This window comes from Tympanuchus pallidicinctus, unplaced genomic scaffold, assembly GCF_026119805.1.
Source record: "Tympanuchus pallidicinctus isolate F22 unplaced genomic scaffold, pur_lepc_1.0 scaffold56, whole genome shotgun sequence".
In the NCBI taxonomy this organism is placed as follows: Eukaryota; Metazoa; Chordata; class Aves; order Galliformes; family Phasianidae; genus Tympanuchus; species Tympanuchus pallidicinctus.
Genome location: NW_026294776.1, coordinates 92460 through 113720, shown reverse-complemented (window position 1 = coordinate 113720; position 21261 = coordinate 92460). Strand labels below are relative to the sequence as shown.

At 46.6% G+C, this 21261-nt stretch overlaps 1 protein-coding gene, 1 long non-coding RNA gene and 1 pseudogene across 6 annotated transcripts in view; 2 read left to right on the top strand and 1 right to left on the bottom strand.

The window, feature by feature from the left end:
• Positions 1–21261, top strand: part of LOC128091934 (zinc finger protein 660-like) — a 125681-nt pseudogene that overhangs the window by 66797 nt on the left and 37623 nt on the right.
• The window catches only part of LOC128091932 (zinc finger protein 3-like), a 168259-nt gene that overhangs the window by 130973 nt on the left and 16025 nt on the right, over positions 1–21261 (top strand). The window lies entirely within an intron of this gene.
• LOC128091949 (uncharacterized) lies at positions 2828–6057 on the bottom strand. The gene is made up of 2 exons (XR_008211552.1): positions 4895–6057; positions 2828–3170 (listed from the first exon to the last, which is right to left on the bottom strand). It is a non-coding gene; the product is annotated as an uncharacterized LOC128091949 (long non-coding RNA).

Below are 21261 nucleotides of genomic sequence, written 5' to 3'. Positions count from 1 at the left end.
ATAAAAGAAACCCAAATCCCTCATTGCAGAAACATTGCCTCGACTGCGGCATCTCCATGCTCTCCCACCAGGGGGCGCCGCTTCCCATTCAGCTCCGCACGCACACCGCGCTCACTTCAGGGCACGGTTCTCAGCACCGTGCGCCCTTTGCACGAGGCAGCCTGGGCTGCACTTTACTGACGTGCTGCTCGGGCGCGTTCTCAACGTGTGCTCCAGTCAGCCCACACGCTCTCAGCTTTTCAGCGTCTATTACAAAGCCCAGTGTCGGGGCTGGCTCAGATGCTGGACGTGCTCAGTGCCCGCAGCTGTGCGCTGAAGGCACCTGCAGCTGCCGGGACAGCCTGAACAAAAGCCTTGGGAGGGGTGTGCATAGCTCCAGCTGAGCCATCAGCCCAGCGCTAAGCGCACAAAAGGTAACGCTGCAAGGGCCGCTAGAGGCAGATGTTACCTGCTGGGTCCCCGAAGGGAAACTGCGGGGTGCCCGGGAAGGGAAAGGGGAGTGGAAGTTCCCCCCTTGGAGGCTTCACGTTCCGACACTCAAAAGGAGGCTTGTATTCATGAATCCACGCCTGCAGAGCTGCAGAGCGAGGTCATCTTGTGTCTCCTGTGGTCCACAAGGAGAAACATGGTCCCAGCTGGGCAGTATTATAGAAAGGCAACCGGGCAGCAGAGCACACTCAGCCCCTCTGCTCACATGCTGTCTGTCCCAGCTCCAACCCTTGCTTGTGCCCCTCGGAGCCCTAGCCGGGCTGCAACACGCCTGGGAATCGCTGCTCGCCTCGTTGTAGCTCGTCTGGCCCAGCAAACGTGCTATGCAGGGCAGGAGCTGGAGCCGGGACCGGGCTCCCGCCTGGGCTACAGCAGTGCCGGTTCCGCCCCGCCTGGTGACGCTCCCCGTTCCCCTCCCGCTGCTGCTGGCAGGGGGCAGGAAGCGTGCGCTCCTATGCACGAACCGCGAAGGGCTCCTACCTTGGGTGCGGAGCAGGTTGCTCCCGCCTCTGGTGCAGGCAACCGGGCTCCTGGGAGTCGCGGAGAGCAGAGGCTGCCGAGTGCCCTCAGCCCGGAGCTGGCCGCAGCACGGCCTCGCTGCTCCTCCTGCCACCGCCGTGCTGCCCGGACGGCTTCCGGCCAGGCTCTGGCCGCTTCGGCACAGCCTCAGGTGCAGGCAGCAATTCCCACAGCGAGCACGCCCCAAGCCGGCTGCCGGGCCTTGGGCAGTTTCACAGCTCGTTCTCATGGCACATCTGCACCTGGGGGAGGGGGGCAGGAATGGGGGCTGCGTTTTGTTATGCTAATGAAGCATCACTTTCTGCTGGCTCTCTTTGCTTCCTTTGCTGGGGACATTCGCACATCCTTGTGGTCACACATCCCCACGTTGCTGCCCTGCCGTTCCTTTAACTCCTCTCACCCGTGAGCAGCTCCCAGCAAGAGGCAATCTCCGGCTGCCCTGCTCTCGAGGGCAGCATCTCCCTGCAGCTGGGTCACTTCCTCACTGAGCGCTGCCCGTGGCACTGATGTCACGTTTCTACTCACTGAGCAAGTGAGTGCTATTGCTAACAACTTCCTTTCCTACTTTTCCAATTCGGTCTTCCCTGCAAGGCATGAGCATGGTTAAGCTCTCTGCTGTACGAGGGCCGGCTCTGCTGTTCGCTGCTGTGGATCTACAGACTTTAAGGCCACCCAGAAGGAACCGCCCTCGTGGTAACCGGGGGTTTGTGCCCGGGAAAGGCTGCTTCCAGTTCTATTGCATTTTCTGTGGGGCAAAAGTGGGCTCCAAGTTTCACGTGGCAATGTTTAAACTCTACACATCTTTCTGCAGGGGACTGTGGGAATCAAGCGTTGTTTCTGCATTAGAATTGTATAATATTATTTTTATTTTATGATCTCCGCTATCATAGTTCTTTTTGGGAGTCCTACTTAACCTGGGGAAGATCTCTGATAAGTTTACATCACTTATGGTATAGACCAACCTTCTCTGGAAACGCACACTCTGTATATAGGTGTATATATGTATATTTTGTCATACACACTGCAAGAATATCCTGCACGAGAGCAAACCAGAGAACAAGTCGTGGCATGCTCGAGGAAGCGCCTGAAGAGACATTGTAAAGGACTGACATCATCCCCCAGTGCTCTTTGTTTAACCATGATGACTCTAAAGAAAATCACCATATCAGCAGGACAAGGAGAGCACCAAGACATCTTGGAAACAACAGGATGACTACTGACTGGCACCAGATAACAAATAAATTAACAAGTAAATAGCAAATGTAAACCTTCTGATAAGATTGTGAACCTGGAGTACCCAGCCAGTGGGGAAACAGGGGAGGGGGGGAGGCAAGGGGGAGAAAACAGGGTATAAAGGCTGTCATGTTGTGTCCATAGGCGCGCTCCTGCTTGCGGGACGCCGCCATTGCAATGGTGAATAAATTCTGCTTTTATCAGAGATACTGTCCTGACAAAATTACTTGGATTATTTCCAACAGGATGTTCCTCTGAACTTTGCTGTGATCACAGCAGCATCTCTTTCCTTTCTGCTGATAACCCAGCTGTACACATGACCAAAAGTATTTCCTGTGCTCACATCAAGGCTTTCCAGAATGCCGTGGTTCAGTAACGCATCCAAAGGGACTGTATCCCTATGGCAGGGAGGGTCTACACATCCTCTTCTGATCCTGTTCTTGAGAAGAAAAACAAAAAAACAAAAAACAAAAGAAAGGAAACAAGCAAGCTATTAAAGAAGCCCACCCTAGTCCAGTTTGGGACATTGTTTATCAGCTTGTTTTATATTATGCCAAACAAATTGAACAACCCAATTATATATTCTGGAAATCGTCTTTTATTAAAGCAAGCAAGTAAGCAAAACAGCGCTGGGCGGCCGGGGAGTCTCTGCTCCACCAATGGCACGCGCTTTCCCTTTCCAGCTGACAGTCTTTATACAGTTCACTAGCCTGTGTTCGTGGCTTCACAATATCTCTTGCGCAGGCGTGGTCCTGTTGTGAGGCAGCCGTCCTTCGTCTTGTCCGATGGGGAGGCCTGGGATCTTTGCAATACATCCATTTGTAATCCTTACGCAGCATCTTTAAAGCTGTGTAAGTCCTGGGGTCCGTACCTAAAACTGCTGTGTTTGTTGGTGTTTCTGGATGTCTGTAGTAGGAAACTGGCCCCTGCTGTTGTTACAGTTTACTAGTGATAAGCTTACAAATAATTTGATTAACAAACAACAGATTGCTCCTATTACAATTCCCCCCTTTGCTTTTTCCCATTGTCATGGTTCTATGTTTTTGTTTTTGTTTTTTTATGGTTTCAGTATTCCACATCAAAACATCATGTAGTTTACGGGGCATTAAAGTGTCACTGCCCCAATCCCAGGTACCTATCCCTGTACATTACAGCAGTCACGGGATCTGGCCCTTCCGGGTGGGGGGGGCGCTCTCTTGTTGCCTGGCAGTGGGTGCTGGAGGTGCTTTCCTAGCCGTTCCAAGCTTTTCAGGTTTGACTCAGTCCCAGGAACTCTCTCTCTCATCTTGTCTGATTTATTAATCTCAATTTCAACTAAATTGTATATATTGTGTTATCTGGTATTCCGATATTAGAGTAAAATAAGTTTTCCTCCATAGATTGTGCCGTTGCCGCTGCTTTTTCCTCCCTTCCTTCCTTCCCATTTTTTGTGGGACTGGGGTGGGGGGCAGGGCAGAAGCCTGTCACCCCTGTCACAGACATAGATTGATCTGGTCAACTCCGTGACACCCATTTTGTTCATCAAATCGATTAACGGCTTTCCGAGCCAACTCAAGGATAAGGGTCTCATTGACCTCCTCCTCCTCTAATTGTTCCTATTGTTTTCTGATCAACGTTAAATGTGCTGCTTCAAGTCTGCTTTTTACTAGGGCAATTGTTTTATTAAAAATACAGGGTCCAAAGGTTAGAACTAACATCAACAAAATCAAAGGACCAGCTATTGTTGATCATAATGTAGTAAGCCATGGGGAACGGTTGAACCATGACTCATACCAGTTCTGCTGTTGTTCTCTCTTTTTTTTTTGCTTTTCCAATCGTTCCCTTAATTTGGTCATGGAATCTCTTACTACCCCGGTGTGGTCAGCATAAAAACAGCATTCTTTTCCTATGGCTGCACACAGATCTCCTTGTTGCAAGAATAATACATCAAGTCCTCATCGATTCTGTAATACTTGTTCCGATAATGATCTTAAAGATTTTTCCAGGGCTGTTATAGACTTTTCGATTCTTGCTAAATACTCATCCACAGCCTCTCGTAATGATTGGAACCTTTGATTTTGCTGTACCAGAGAAGTGATGCCTGTGCCTGCTCCCACAACTCCTACAGTCATTAGAGTTGCTATAGTGAGAGCTGTAAAAGGTTCTCTTTTCTGTAAATGGTGTTCTCCTTTTTCCCTATGATTATGAAATTTCCCTATATGAAATTCTCATTGTGATATAATACCCTAGGAATAATGGTCACTTGAACACAATATTCTCGGTTTTCGTTAAACACCTTTGAGGACAAACAAGGGGTGAGTCCTGTCCTGGAACAAATCCATTTGGTCCCATTAGCAGAAATTATCCATTTAGCTTTTGATTCTAGGGACACTGTCACCTCACAAAGTTTCTCCCTGGATTTGGGTATTTTACCTACACACTGCCCTTTTCCCGTTACATGTTGCATAGTGAGCCCCCTTTTCCCATCCTTCCACTTACACTGACTGGGGTTCGATTCGTTTGTTAGCTTAGCAGGAGTGGTAGTTCCTATTGCTTCATAAAATGGAGGTTTAATATCATAGCATAGCCAACAATGGTTTGCCACATTTGGGTTGGAGTCGTTAAGGGCCTGATAACTAGCTTTCATTAAATTCCAAAGGGGGTTGTTACTTACCGCTTCTATCACAGGTTTTTCATTGGATTTGTCTCCACTGTCAGCAGAGTTGTCCCTACTGTCTTCAGTAACATCGACACTCCCTCTCTCAGACTTTGGATCTTTTTTCAGTATGACATTTGGGCCCACTGCCACAGGGGATGACTGAAGTCCTCCTTTCCTAATGTATATCAAACCCCCTCGGTCGGTACCTGGTTCCCAGTATCTCATTCCACAAGTTTTTCCCATTGTCTAGCCTGGATTTTCAGGTTTAGTTATGTTGAGGTAAATATGCTTGCAATTCCCTAGGGAGATGGTGCCTCCACTGGAATCTCGATGAGGAGATGTATACCCTGTGGCTCCCCAACCCACGGATAGGAAGGGATCTTTACCCTTCCCACCTATCCAGTCAGAGGCTATGGTCTCACAACCCCAGTAGGCACAATAATAGTGCTCTGGCCAATTGCAATATCCTTTTCCTGGGTTAGAACTCGGGCAAAAATAAAATCCTAAAAGATTCAGGTGTGGTTTAATTGGTACAAGCTCACATAAAGTAGGTATAAAACTGGGTGGACCTGCAGTCTCTTTAATTTGAATCACTTGCTGATCCTCCCACCTGATTAGAGACCATTTAAAGGGCTGGTGTGGGTTACTTTCTGCCTGGATTGGTACCAACACCCACCCCACAATGCATACAATACCATATAAGAATTGGATAACTGGTGGATCCTTATGGTGTTTAAATGGATTCCTCCTTTCCTCCAAAGTTTTGAGCGCCCAATGGATCTGGGTGTCATATTCACGCTTTAAGAGGCATTGGTCCTGGGAGTGGGAGTCTGGGGTTTTACCTCTGAGGGGGCCTCTTGGCCTACATCCCCACCATTTTATGCCTCTGCCTCCTTCGCCTGCTCTTTTGCTTAGAGCAGTGAGGTGCTCCATCTTCTTGGCAGCAGTTGTATTCTTCAGGGGTCCCTCTTTTTGCCCCTTATAGGTTTACTCAACTCTCAATCAACCACTTCCAGGCTCTCAAGGTTTTACCTCCATTAAGCGCACCAATCGCTCCTTTGGGCCAATTCCTGTTTCAAAAGTGTCCCATCATAGGCTCTAAATAATCTCTGTAGAAACTTTGACCTCAGTTACAGGTCCTGGTATCTCGGAAGAGATATCCATAGGTATAACGGATCCGCCAGTTATCCAAGTCAGTCAGTACTCACAAGGTTGAGCTACAGACAGTCTCATTTGTGCTCTTTAGATCTTTCTTCTCAGTTTGAGTTTCAGTCCCCTGGGATTTTCAGACACTTCCCACTGATCCTCCGGAGTGGGTCCTTTTACACGATTTACGGGCATCCATCCCCGTTCGGCTGTTTGGACAGCAGTTTCTGTGGTGGTAGAACAGTAAAGGGCCCCTCCCATTTAGGGGTGAGGGATACTTCCTTCCAATTCTTAATCAATACTCGATCTCCTGGTTTCAACTGATGGATTGCCATATTTAGGGACGGCCTCTGTACAATCAGGCCTCTCTTTCTCAGCTTGTTCCTCCTTTTCATTAACTCCACCATATATTCCCGTAAGGAGTATTCCTCAATCTTTGCATGTTCTACCACTAATTCTAAGTCATACGGCATCCCATATAACATTTCAAAAGGAGAAAGGCCTGTACCTGTCCTAGGCTGGGTCCTTACATTTAATAGTGCTAGTGGTAAACATTTAATCCAGGACATCTTAGTTTCTATCATTAATTTAGTAAGTTGTTTCTTGATTTCTCCATTCATCCTCTCTACTTTCCCTGAGCTTTGGGGGTGCCATGGAGTGTGGAATTCCCACTTAACTCCAGGTGGTTCTAAGGCCTCCTTCGCTGTTCTGGAAATAAAATGAGGTCCCCTGTCTGAATCTATCACCTCCATGTTCCCACATCTGGGGATGATGTTTTCAAATAATATTTTTACCACTGTTTGGGCAGTGGCTCTGGCTACTGGGAAAGCTTCTACAAAATACGTCAGATGGTCTATTATCACCAATAAATATTTTTATCTCCCAGTTTTGGGCAATTCTGAAAGACTTCAGGGGAATGGGGCGAATACTTGAAGGATCTGGGGTGCAAGTGGTCTTTTCTTCTATCCCCGTGGTGTCAGGGAAAGGTACAGGGAGGATCCAAAATACCCAACTCTTCAATAGATGGCTTAAGAGCTGGTGCAGGCGCAAGAATTTCGGCTTTTTTGACCATGGGGCAATTTACACTGCACCTGGCATGATGGCTGCTGACGCATGCAGCCTGTCCCTGAGGGGTAAGAGGATCTTAGCTGAAGAATTAGCTGGACTCATTGACAGGTCTTTAAACTAGGAATGAAGGGGGAAGGGGACAAAATAAGGGCTACTGGAGTTGAATGGGTCATTCGAGGGCTTGTACCAAACTCCATGGGCAATGACGGCAGAGTGCATAGGGAAGGACTAGGGCAGGGGGATGCTGGGGATGCTGCTGTTCTAGGGGATCCTAGATCCCTTATAAAGGTGGCGAGACGGATAGCCCGGCTGAAGTGCCTTTATACCAATGCACGCAGCCTGAGTAACAAGCAGGAGGAACTCGAAACTGTGATGCACTTGGAAAGTTATGACCTTGTTGCTATCACAGAAACATGGTGGGATGACTCCCACAATTGGGATACTGCCATCGACGGCTATAGACTCTTTAGGAAAGATAGGCGAGGTAGGAGGGGTGGGGGAGTTGCTCTCTATGTCAGAGATTGGATAAACTGTGAGGAGCTCCCTACGAGAAACAGTCAGGAACAGGTTGAGAGCCTGTGGGTTAGGATTAGAGATGGGACTAATATAGGTCAGCTAGTGTTAGGGGTATACTACAGACCACCTGATCAAGGGGAGGCTGCTGATGAGGCTTTCTTGCTCCAGATGCGTGAGATGTCTGGCTCACGGGCTCTTGTCCTGGTGGGGGACTTCAACCATCCGGACATCTGTTGGAAAAACCACATGGCGAGCTGCAAGAGCTCCAGAAGGCTCTTGGAATCCATTGACGATAGCTTTCTGGTTCAGGTATTGGACAGACCGACCAGAGGTGAAGCGCTGCTAGACCTGCTGCTTACCAACGCCGAGGAGATCATCAAAGGCGTCAAGGTTGGAGGCTGCCTGGGCTCCAGCGACCACGCCCTGGTTGAGTTTGTGATCTCAAGCGATGTGGGCTTGGCAAAGAGCAGGATCAGGACACTGAACTTTAGAAAAGCAGACTTCAAGCTACTCAATGGATTGCTGGCCAAGATCCCCTGGCGCGCTGCCCTCAAAGACAGGGATGTTGAGGAGAGCTGGCGGCTCTTCAAAGATGCCCTCCTGGAAGCACAAGAGGTCTCCATTCCTCTGAATAAGAAAGTGGGCAGGCGAGGTAGGAAACCGGCATGGCTCAGCAAGGACCTGCTGAGAGAACTGAGGGCGAAGAAAGGGGTGTACAAGCTCTGGAAACAAGGCTGTGTCACCTGGGAAGAGTACAGGGATGCCGTCCGGACTTGCAGACGTGGGATCAGGGAAGCCAAGGCGCAGGCAGAACTGAACTTGGCAAGGGACGTGAAAAACAATAAGAAAACCTTCTACAGGTACATTGGCCAGAAGAGACAGGCCAAAACGGGCGTACCTACTTTGGTAAATTTAAAAGGAGAACTGGCTTCAACAGATGAAGAGAAAGCTGAGGTGCTGAATGAGTTCTTCACCTCGGTCTTCACTGGTGGCCAGGATTCTAGTCTTCTTCACGTCCATGAACCCTGCATCCCCAAACCTCTATGTGGGGACCAAGGAGGTAAATCCCTCCCCACTGTAAGGGCAGAGCAAGTCCAAGAGTACCTCCTTAGACTGAATGAATACAAGTCTATGGGGCCAGATGGCGTGCATCCCAGGGTCCTGAAGGAGCTGGCTGAGGTGGTTGCCGAGCCGCTCTCCATCATATTTGAGAAGTCGTGGCTGTCAGGTGAGGTCCCGGATGACTGGAGGAAGGGTCACATCACTCCCATATACAAGAAGGGGAGCAGGGAGGACCCGGGGAACTACAGGCCGGTGAGTCTCACCTCCGTGCCTGGGAAGATCATGGAACAGATCCTCCTGGACAACATGCTGGATCACATAAAGAATGAGCATGTGATCCGAGACAGCCAGCACGGCTTCACCAAGGGAAGGTCATGCCTGACTAATCTTGTGGCCTTCTATGATGGAGTGACGGCATTGGTGGACGAAGGGAAGGCGACCGATGTCATTTACCTGGACCTGAGCAAGGCCTTTGACATGGTCCCCCACCACATCCTCATCTCCAAATTGGAGGGAAGTGGATTTGATGGGTGGACGACCCGATGGATAAGCAATTGGTTGAAAGGCCGCAGACAGAGGGTGGTCAATGGCTCTATGTCCAGGTGGAGGCCGGTAACAAGTGGTGTCCCCCAAGGGTCTGTCTTGGGACCGGTGCTCTTTAACATCTTTATTAATGACATCGATGAAGGAATTGAGTGCACCCTCAGCAAGTTTGCTGACGACACCAAGCTGAGTGGTGCGGTTGATATGGTGGAAGGAAGGGATGCCATTCAGAGGGACCTCGACAGGCTTGAGGGCTGGGCTCGGGTGAACCTAATGAGGTTCAACACGGCAAAGTACAAGGTTTTGCATTTGGGCCGGAAGAACCCCAGGCACCCGTACAGGCTGGGAGAAGTGGTCCTTGAGAGCAGCTCGGCAGAGAAGGACCTCGGGGTCCTGATGGACGAGAGACTTAACATGAGCCAGCAGTGTGCTCTGGCAGCTCGAAAGGCAAATGGGATCCTGGGCTCCATCAGGAGAGGGGTGGTCAGCAGGGACAGGGAGGTGATTGTCCCTCTCTACTCGGCTCTTGTGAGGCCCCACCTGGAGTACTGTGTCCAGGTGTGGAGCCCTCAGTACAAGAAAGACATAGAGATCTTGGAAAGGGTCCAGAGGAGGGCGACTAAGATGATCAGGGGGCTGGAGCACCTCCCCTATGAGGACAGGCTGAGGGAGTTGGGCTTGTTCAGCCTGGAGAAGAGAAGGCTGCGGGGCGACCTCATTGCAGCCTATCAATACCTGAAGGGAACCTACACCCAGGAGGGGAGTAAACTCTTCAGAAGGGCTGACAACAGCAGGACTAGGGGAAATGGATCAAAGTTGAAGGAGGAAAGATTTAGGTTGGATGTTAGGGGGAAGTTCTTCACAAGGAGAGTAGTTAGGCCCTGGAACGGGCTGCCCAGGGAGGTTGTGGATGCCCCGTCCTTGGACGTGTTCAAGGCCAGGTTGGACGGGGTCCTGGGCAACCTGATCTGAATGTGGATGTTTGGTGGCCCTGCTAGGCAGGGGGGTTGGAACTACATGATCCTTGAGGTCCCTTCCAACCCAGGTGATTCTGTGATTCTGTGATTCTGTGAATTCCCCAGTGTGTTTTTCTATGAAATTCTCTCATTACCCTCCAGGCGAATCCTTTTGGTAGTGCTTCCCGACCATCAGGAAGTAACCACTTCCCATCTTTTTCTTCAATACCCATTTGCGACAATCTTTCCTTTTCCTTAGTAGTAAAATTTTTTTTGCATTGTTTTTGTTCTTTAGGCTTCTTGGTCTCTAACTCCTTAACTATCAGCAAAGCTGCTTTCTTGGCTTCCTGATCAGCCAAGTTGTTTCCTCTTATGTGATTGGACATTCCCTTTTGGTGACCTCTTATATGTACAATCGCAATTTGCTTTGGTTTTCTCAAAGCTTGTAGTGTCTGCTTGATTAGATATTCATGAACCAACCCTTTTCCTTGTGAATTTATTAGCCCCCTCTCTTCCCATATCTTCCCGAAGGTGTGGACTACCCCATAGGCATATTTAGAGTCAGTATATATAGTCCCTTTCCTATCTTTAAGTAATGTTAGCGCCCTCAATAGGGCATATAATTCACACGCCTGAGCAGACCAAGATTTATCTAACGTCCCTGATTTGACTACTGATAATGTTTTCCCATTAACTAGTGCATATCCCGACCTACGCTTCCCATCAACAACCCAGAGGACCCATCTATATATAATTTTTCTCCTTCTTGTAACTCTTCTTCCTCTAGGTCTTCCCGAATTTTGGATTGATGTTCTATACATTGTATACAATCATGGGTTAGATTTCCATTTGGTTCTCCATAAAGAAATTGAGCAGAGTTCTGTAAACCCGTAGTTTCAATCTCTAGTCTGAGGGAGTGTATTAATATCCCCTCATATTTTAATAACCTGGCATCAGTTATCCACTTATCTGCCTTTTGTTGTAATACTCGCCTAATGTTGTGGGGGGTATATACTTTTAATTCTCCACCAAAGGTTACTTTTCCAGCTTCTTCTACTAAAAGGGCTACTGCCACTATGGCTTGTAAACAAGTTGGCCACCTTCTACTCACGGGATCAAGTAACTTAGAGAAGTACACTACAGGTTTCTTTCTTCCTGCTCATTCCTGTGTCAGGACCCCAGACGCTGTCCCTCCATCTATATTCACAAACAGGTAAAATGGTATCTTAATATCTGGCAGGCTTAATACTGGGGCATTAACTAAGTCTGTCTTTAAATCTTCAAGTTTCTGATCTTCCTCTTGGCCCCATTTCACTTGTCCGTCTTTGGTTAATTTCTCATGTAAAAATTTTACCTTACTGCTATAGTTCTCAATCAATATCCCAGTAATCCCAGGATTTGCCTTATCTGTCTTTTACTTTTCGGAGCCTGGAGGGATAGGGTTCCGTTCACCCTTTCTGGGTCTAATTTCTTGTTTCCTTTTGCTAACCAATGTCCCAAATGCTTTACTTCCTCTTCTGTAAACTGCAATTTTGACTTTGATACTTTTAGTCCTTTTAGGCCTAAAAAGTTTAATAACTTAATACTTTCTTTTCGGACTGCATTCTTGTCTGCCCCTGTCAGGAGCAAATCATCTATATATTGCACTCAGGTTACCTGGGGATCTGGTTGATAAGTGCCCAGTACCTGTTCTAGTGCTTGACCAAACAGATGAGGTGATTCGGTGAATCCTTGGGGTAACACTGTCCACCTTAACTGTTGTTTCCTGTGAGTTTGGGGATCTTCCCATTCAAAGGCAAAGTAATTCCCATATTCCTCCTTAAGGGGGCAGGCCCAGAATGCATCTTTTAAATCTATGACTGTATACCACTTCAGTTCTGGTGTTAATTGGCTTAGTAGAGTATAAGGATTGGCGACTACTGGGAACCGGGTGATCGTTCGCTTGTTTATTTCCCTCAAGTCATGCACTAGCCTATATGACCCATCAGATTTCTTCACAGGTAGTGTAGGTGTGTTGGATGGTGACATGCTCTTGCTATTAATCGCTCAGTCTCTGGCTGGAGTCCCTGTCAGCCTTCCTGTGAAATAAGATATTGTTTTATCCTTACAGGGATCTCTGGGTTCTTAATGGTTACTTCAAAAGGGGCAATATCCAATTTCCCCACCGAATCCGAGGTATAGCACACATTTATCTGTTCTTCATCCTTTATTGTCAGGGTGCATAATTTTACAGTCAGCTCCTTGTCAGTCTTCTAACTTTTCCAACTTCCTCTGATGTCAGTCCAAGATTTCGCCACAAACTGTGTTTTTAGTAGTGCCTGCCCTACGGGAGTAGCAGGATCTCCTCCTGAATACAGCTGCAGGCTTTTACGCAGCCTTTCCAGCCATTCAGTCGGGGTTTCATCCTTCTTCTGCTGCTCACTAAAGGCTTTATTAATATTCTGTCCCCGAGGAACTGACTCCCTGATCCCTTGAGTGATAATTGATCAGAGGTCTGACATATTAGCTCGGTGCTCTGCATTTTGGTTATTCCAGGGGGGCTTTTGGAGAGGCCGTTTCTCATCTGCTCCCGGGCCAGCCTGATGCTGATAATCCCAGATTCTCATTCCTGCCCTCCGGATCATATCTCTCTCTTCTGCAGTAAATAAGATCCCTAGTATAGATTGTAACTCTTCCCAGGTGTAAAGACTCGGTCCCAAAAACTGGTCTAGCTTTTCAGAAACTCCCAATGGGTCTTCTAGTAAATTCCCCATTTCCCTTTTGAATTCTCTAACATCTCCTGAATTCAAAGGAGTAGAGACGTACCCTATTCCTAGCTGCTGTCCAGGTCCCATTACTGGGACTTCCCTAAGGGGGAACAACTTTTCCTCCCTGGAACTTTTTTGTTTGGTGTGGCTTCTGGTTCTCCTTTGGAGTCCAGGTGAGCCAGGATAATCTGACTCCTCTGCATCATCGAACTCCATCGCCTTATCTTCTACCGGGGCCCCTGCTGGAGCCTATGGAATGGAGGCAGGTTCAGGAGCTACAGGGAGTTGGGGAGTTGCCTTCCACCAATTTTCCTCCTTTCATACTCAGAACATACTGGTCTTTATTAAGCCCACCACTCTATTCTATGGAGCTACAGGCATATATAATAAAAATGTTGTGTCCATTTTGGGTGAAGTGTGAGTCAGACAAACTCAAAAAAGAAGAGTGAATCAGCCAGGAGTAAAGTGTGAGTAAAGACGAGTAAAAGTTTGATTCCACCTTGAGCAAAGTGTGAGTCAAAAACGCGCAAAAAAGAAGTGTGAGTAAACCCGGAGTAAAGTGCAAGTGGAATTGGAGTAAAGTGTGAGGTAACACCAAGTGAAGCCAATCAGAGCCCTGAGATGTTCTTTCTTCTTCTAGTGGTGTTCTTGGTTTTCATGCTGCTTGTCTTGCTCCACAGCTGCTGCTCTGAACAGTTTTCTCTTGTGTTCCCACAATTCCCCCTTTTTTTGTTTATTCACAAACTTTTACTATACTATAAAATAATAACACTAATTATATTAATTGTACAATCATTATAACTGAATCAAGGCCTCAATTGACAGTACTCTAAAGAGACAAGGCAAACAGCATATTGCTGTTAATCTACTGAAAACAACAAACGTGTTTGGTCTGCAGCCCAACTTTCTGCAACCTGGAAATAAATTCCTGAGTGTCCCGTTCTACGTTAATCTCTAACTGATTAGAAAGAGGTCTTCAACTGTTCTATTGAAAATTAGTGGCTGTATCAATATTCGAGGGCAAATGCGCTAGAGTATCACTAGGGGCGTTCTTACTTTCTGACCCTAGAGAAACAACAACCTGCAGAAAAAGAGAGAGAAAAAACATGGTGGTGGTGAATGCGATAGGCAGTGCCAGCAGGGCGTCCCCTGCTTCAAGGTGCACTTTTCCTCTCCCACCCACATCAGATTCTTTTGCTTTTCTTCATCTCAGGGTCTGAAGGGTTCTTCCCATTTGTACACTGCATCCGCATGACCACTGCGAGATACAGAGCCCAAGTGGAACACCTACTTGCAAAATACATCCTGATTACTGAGATGAAAGAGAGTTAATCATCCTACAATACAGAGTCATCCCTTTCCTGGGATTCCTTTCCAGGTTTTGTCTTCACAAATCAAGAAAAGGCTAATTCATAGGCTGGCAGCATCATAACCGAGCATTACTAATACATTAGAAGAGCTATTGCCGTACATCCCAGCATTGGAAACATTAAATCCTATTAATTCACATTCAATCAATTACTGAAATAAAGGAAGCACTCAACCGCATCAACATGACAGGAAATTCGCACCCTATATTATACCTTTGCAATACAGCAAGCTGCAAGGCAGCAGCAAACAATAAGAAGCACAGGCCACTCGTTTCAAGTCTGGTATCAGTCTCTCTCATGATCGTCAGTCTTTCTCATGGTTGTCTCACATCCTGGTGCTGTCCCTTTCGTGGAATGCTTGCTCGCAACGTTCCAAAGAGGGGTAAACATGGCCGAGCTGCATCCACCACTCCTCCACAATTCCCCCTTTTTCTGTTTGCGCAAGCTAGACAGCAGCAGGCATTTTGTTGAGCAAGTGTTTTACAATTACGATACTATACTGATCATTATAATACCTAAAACAATCATTAGGGGAGCGTGAAAATCTTTCTTTCCCAAACCTTGCAGCCATGCGGTAATACTCCATCCCTCTAGCCATTTGTCCAGCGGACTGATATCTTGCTGCATCTTATGTGCATGTCCTTTCAAATACGTGATGGCCTTGTGAACTGACTCACTGTGGTCACTTAAATGCAGCACATACCATCAAAATCCTTGCATCCGTGTCCCTGCACTAATAGCAAAGAATCGATGGCAGCTCTATTTTGCAGCAAGGCATGGCATAAGCTACTTTGATGCAATAATAATTGCTCTAAAATACCAGTGGTTACATGAAGTTGTTTTTCTGCCCAGCATGCTAAGCAAGCCATAGTTTTTTTTTGTGCATTCCCATCAAATGCCCCTGGTATAAAGACAGCTAAAGCCACCTGTGCAGCCACAGATAATAACTCCACATTGTTGTTGTGATCTGGCAGTCGACCTATGCTACGTTTGGAACGGATGACATGCATTTCCAGGTCTATAAATATCTAAGGTGTGGGGGGCAGAATGGCGAGGCCGGACTCTTTCCAGTGGTGAGTGGAGACAGGACAAGGGGAAACGGCTGGAAACTGCAGCATAGGAAGTTCCGCACAAATGTGCGCAAGAACTTCTTTACAGTGAGGTGACGGAGCACTGGAACAGGCTGCCCAGGGAGGTGGTGGAGTCTCCTTCTCTGGAGATGTTCAAGACCTGCCTGGATGCCGACCTGTGTGACCTGGTGTAGGGAACCTGCTTTGGCAGGGGGGTTGGACTCGATGATCTCTGGAGGTCTCTTCCAACCTCTAGAATTCTGTGATTTCCTGGAAAGTGAGAGAAAATATAGCAAATTTGCCAATGTAATACAGACCCCCAGAGGCATTTCCTGGTATACTCTGCCAGGCACACTCCCCACGTATTAGAAAATACCCGGGGGGTAGCACTTTTGGCTTCTGTGGGCTGATCAAAATTTGTGTGGTGTTCCATCCAAACCCAACTGCTCCTGGTGTGGTTTGGACCATAGTATTGGACTGATAAGCCAGCCAACAATGCCTGCACCATGCCTGTACTGAATAGTCTACTTGCTTAGGAGATACTATGGTCCATGTTTGGTTCCCTTGCGGTTTTCCAGGGAAAGGGATTCAAAGCGAATAACTCCTAATAGCCAGTTGCCATACTGAGTGTGTATAATTGCCAAACATGAAGCCTGTTTCCTTCCATCCTGTAGTTGTTGAGCTCCAAGAAGATTCAACTCCTGTGGGTCCCAGGGTATAGTGGTATTGAGACCCTTAAGAAGCTTGAAAGAACAATCACCTGGAGTATCCAATACATTGCAACTATCTGTGGAGTAAGCAGTAAAGTCAGAATCACTGAGAAACAGCATCCATATAAAACAAGTTTGGAGGGGATCGGTGGCAGAAGCAAGAACTAGCAGAAGTTGGTCCAGGCTGTTGTTTGAGCCCAGGTGACCCACATGTTTTGCTGCAGGTTGATTTGCTGTGGTTCAGGTAGTGCTTCCACGCCAAGGGCAAACACTGCAAGCAGGAATCCAAATAGGGCCATCATCTGTGGAAAGACAAAAATAACCTCTTCCTACAAATATGAGAGTACTCTGGCCCTTCCAATCTCCAGTCAAAGGATCTTCGTATGACACTTTAGCAGAGTCAGATAGCACTCCCATGCTAGTGCCTGAATGATGCAAGGCTGTAGCAGGTGCTGATGAACCTCCTCGTTCAGAAAGGCAGTTAAGGGAGAAGAGCGCGCTCATGAGGCGATCCGGCACATCACGTGCATCACTCATTCGGCTTAGCTGTGTTTTAGCGTAGCATGTGCGCACTCTATGGTAGCCTGACATGTAGGAGTGTGCGGGATCCTGAACTTGTGTTGAACTCCCCGCTTTTGCAAAATAGACTGCATTGTGACTTATAGGCCGGCCCATTATCTGTTTCAATTTGTTTTGGAACTCCCAGGATAGGAAAACATGCAATCCCATGTTTAATGACATATTTAGCAGATTCACCCACTGAAGGAGAAGCCCATAGAAAGTCAGAGTAAGTATCAATAGTGACTTGTATATATTGCAGTTGGCCAAACTCTGCAATATGGGTGACATCCATTTGCCACTTCCAAAGCTCGTAAGCCTTGGGGATTGGTCCCCAGCCCAAGGCCACCGTTATGGTGGCTGCACATGTTTGTACTATCAACCTTGCATCATTCATGCCGATATTAAACTGCCTGTGCAAACCACGGGCATTTTGATGAAACATCTCATGAGAGAGAGCTACGAGCAGCATCCAAAAGTTTACCAGGGTTTACCATAACAAATTTATCAGCTGCAGCATTACCCTCTCTAAACCAAGTGTATTTAGCTGTCTGCAAATGTGGATGACACAATATGGTTCCTTTCTTTGCCGTAACGTATGTTTAAGGCATAAAAACAGAGAGATAAGCCACACATTGTTGTCCTTTTTAATGTGGGCGTCCTCAATTCTTTGACATACTCCAGCCGCATAGAGGGAATTGGTTACAACACTTAGGGGTTCATTTGGCCATGCTTTAAAGGCCCATAAAATCATTTCTAGTTCCACAGTTTGTAAACTGTCTTGCAGCTCTGTTGGCACAAACTGATGCTTCCAGCTATTGTCTCACCACACATACACATCTCCGTGGCTTCAGCATCAGTATACACTGTGCAACTATTTACCAGTCATATGAATAATGAGGTATTTCAATCCAGTCAGTTTTTTCCAGGAACTGCACTACTTGCTGATCTGGGAATTCCGTATGCCAACGACCAATGTACCCTTCTAAAGACAACTGTAAGGAGAGGGAATTATGGTACACTCATTCTGCCCACATCGAGGTAAAGGGTAAACTAATATCATCAAGTTCTTGCCCCGCTATGCTGAGACATCTGTCTCTGCCCATACAAATTAGTTCAGCTACTATATCAATAAGTCATCAAAGACTGAGCAGGGGGAAACAGCCATTCCAGCAAAAAATAAAACAAACAAACAAAAAAACACAGATGGAAAGTACAAGATTGTTTAGTAGGCCAGTTTTGAGAAGTGTGCCTTTTATAGTTGTCCGTCAGTGGTATTCTGCCTTGACCAACCTCCCCCTTTTTCTTTTGCCATTGACAGATGACTGCAAAAGAGTGTCTTTCCTGGACATACACAAGAGAAATGTCATGAAGTAGGGACTGACGATGGCCAGCTGCCGATTGAATTTGGGTGGTGATCTGGACTAGAGCCTGCTTAGCCTCAGGCATCAGTACAATTGCATCATTAGCACATCTCTCCCTTAACAACTGTAACAACGGTTCCAGTTGTGCGTTAGAAATGCCAACCGATGGCCATAGCCATTGTAAGTGACCTAAAAGAGTTTGAAAGTTGGTGAATGCAGAAATATCAATTTTCAATTCTGCAGTCTGAGGGTATATCATAGCATCTGACAGTTTCCAACCCAGATTTAACATAGGAAAGGTGCGTTGCACTTTCTCTGGTGCCACCATAAGGCCAAATTGAGAGAGATGGGAGATTAATTGCATTTCCTAGCTATTATCAAAAGGCTGTTCCTGACAGCACAGGATGTCATCCCCGTAATGATAAATGATCATATGAGGGTTGGCTTTACAAATAGGTTGCAAGGCAGTGGCGACGAACAGGCGGCACAGTTGGAGAATACTTCAAGCCTTGAGGCAGTACAACACATTCATGCCAAGAGGCTGGCTCTGCTTTATTGACAGATGGCACAGAGAAAGCAAAATACAGGCAGCCTTTCTTGTGGTGTGTCTCCTGTATTCCCTCTTTTTTGTTTATGAAGAATGGATTTCAATGTGAGATGAGTAGGCTCAATGATAGCTTGTCCAGTGGGAGAATGAGGAATGCCTGCAATATGTCTAACAGCCCATGCTTGGAGGAAAGTTCAAATGGCTTTAAAGTATAAGCAAGTCCGTTATAAGCCCTAACCAAGTTACACTCAGGGCTGCAGAGATGCAGCAGCAAGCGATGTAGGGTTGAGTAAACCATGAGTAAAGGGTCAGTAAACATGGCATAAAATGTGAGTAAAACCAGAGTAAGAAGTGAGCTCACCCGGAGTTGAGTAAGAACAATCCCAGAGCAAAGAGTGTGCAAGCCTGGTAAAAAGTGTGAGCAAATCCTGGTGAAAACTGTGAGTAAACCAGGAGTAAAGTGTGAGTAAAGGTGAAGAAAAGTTTGAGTCTGCCTTGAGTAAAGTGTGAGTCAGAGATAAGGTAAAAAGAAGTGTGAGTAAACCTGGAAGTAAAGTGTTAGTAAACTTGGAATAAAGTGTGAGGTAAAACCAAGTCAAATGTGAGGAAATAATGAGTAAAGAATTAGTAAATGTGAAATAAAGTGTGAGTGAAACCAGACTAAAATGTGAACCTACTGGGAGTAGAGTCAGAGTAATCCCAGAGCAAAGAGTGTGCAAGCCTGGTGAAAATTATGAGTAAAACCCAGTGAAAACTGTGCATAAACCAGGAGTAAATAGTGCAAAGATCATTGTGGGTGATGGCAACCCTGGTTGTAAGGCTCCCATGGGCTCCATTATTTTCTTAATTTTCCTCAAATTGTGTAAGAGCCTGCATCTTCCTGATTTCTTTTTTATAACGAATATGGGGGGTATTCCACGGGCTTGTGGAACAAACAATATGTCCTGCTTCAAATTGTTCTAGAACTAGTTTTTGGACCTCTGATGATTTTTCCTGAGTTAGCAGCCACTGAAACACCCATACCAGGTTATCAGTTGTCCATTACAACTTTATGGGTTGAGGCCGCTGCTCAGTGGCCGCGACTGATAAATCGCTGATGGCGAAACTGACCGGAAATGAAGTTGAGCCATCATGTCCCGACCAATCAAGTAAGGACTGTAGGTCGTACCTTGGCTACCTGGTTGTCAATAATCATTTCGACATCCACTGTACTTTTTAGGCCTACCTGTTGACATCCAATGCCTACTACTGCATTATTGACTGAGACCTGTGGCCAGGCAGGCCAACTGTCAAAATTTAGGATGGTAACATCTGCCCATGAATCCAAGAGAGCCTTTATGACAACCTCCTCTTTGAAGTCTTTCTGGTGCATGCGTACTTTGACCGTGGGCCCATTCTCCATGCTAAACAACAACATCGCCAATCCCCCAGTACTACCAAATCCATGATCCCCTCTCTTTCTATCACTAACCACATGCCATTTTTGTTCAAGTGGAATCAGCTGCACAATTTGAGATCCTGCAGGGATTAAGACAGGTATGTTTAAAGTGTAACATTTGACCATGATCACTCCTGTATAAGTCTGCGTCAATAACCCCTGGAACTACAAGAATCCCTTTAGTAGAAGCTGATGATCGACCCACCAGTAAGACGCCATATATCTTGATTGAATTATGATTGGGCCAGTTATTGTGGTAGCTATTTTTCCCGGGTTTTGAGCAATCAATGTTGTGCTTACTGTGGTAACCAAGTCTGACCCCAGAATCCCTTCAGGTGGCTGGCTGTAATTGACTTGCACCTGTATTTGTGCCTTGGTGCTCAGACGCGGAGCGCTCTTTCACCAGTTTCCCTGACCCCATCTACAGGCTAAAATTGCATGTGAAGCACTCTTGCAGTTTTCACACCAAACCTGTTCTCTACATTGTTTCCTAATATGTCCCCTGTTTCCACACCTAAAACATGACCCTTGTGACTCAGCCCTCTCCTTCATCCTCAATGGCCTTAGCACAGCTGCTAAAGCAGCAGAGACTGATTCCACTGAGGTACGCATTGATTGTTCCACTACTCTCCCAATCATAGCTGCAGATGCATCTATACCAGATTGGTTCACCTTCTCTATCATATCTGCTACACTGGCTGATCGTGGCAACTGCAATAGGATACTCCGTGTTTTTGCATTGGCCTTCTCTACTGCTAATGTTTTCAGCATAATTTCCTTGGCTTCTGGGGTGAGGCTGAATTCAGGCATTAGGGAGTCTGTTAATTTGTCTATAAAGGAGGAAAATGATTCCCCATCCGACTACTTAATTGTAATGTAGTGTGGTTGCACCTCTTCCTAGGGCACAAATTGCAAGGCCATTCGAGCGCAGCACATGCTTTCCCATAGAATGGATGCAGGGAAAGTCATCTGAACCTGAGTGGTTGTATAATTGCCCATCCCCATTAACATAGCTGGGGTAACATTAGCAAGCGGGTCACCCGGAGGTCTATTTACTCTGGTTGAAGCCTCACACTCCATCTGCCAGGCCTTTTCCCACACCATCAATTGTGAGAGTCAGCAAATCAGTTTCATTATTTGCTTAATATCTTCTGGCACCATCATATTCGTGGACCATAACCATTGTAACATTTGCCTGGCTGCCCATAATCAGCCACAGTGTTACATAACTGTTGTAGCAGCTTCCAGTCTATTTGTACATATTTGGCAACCTGCCTGTTCCCGTGC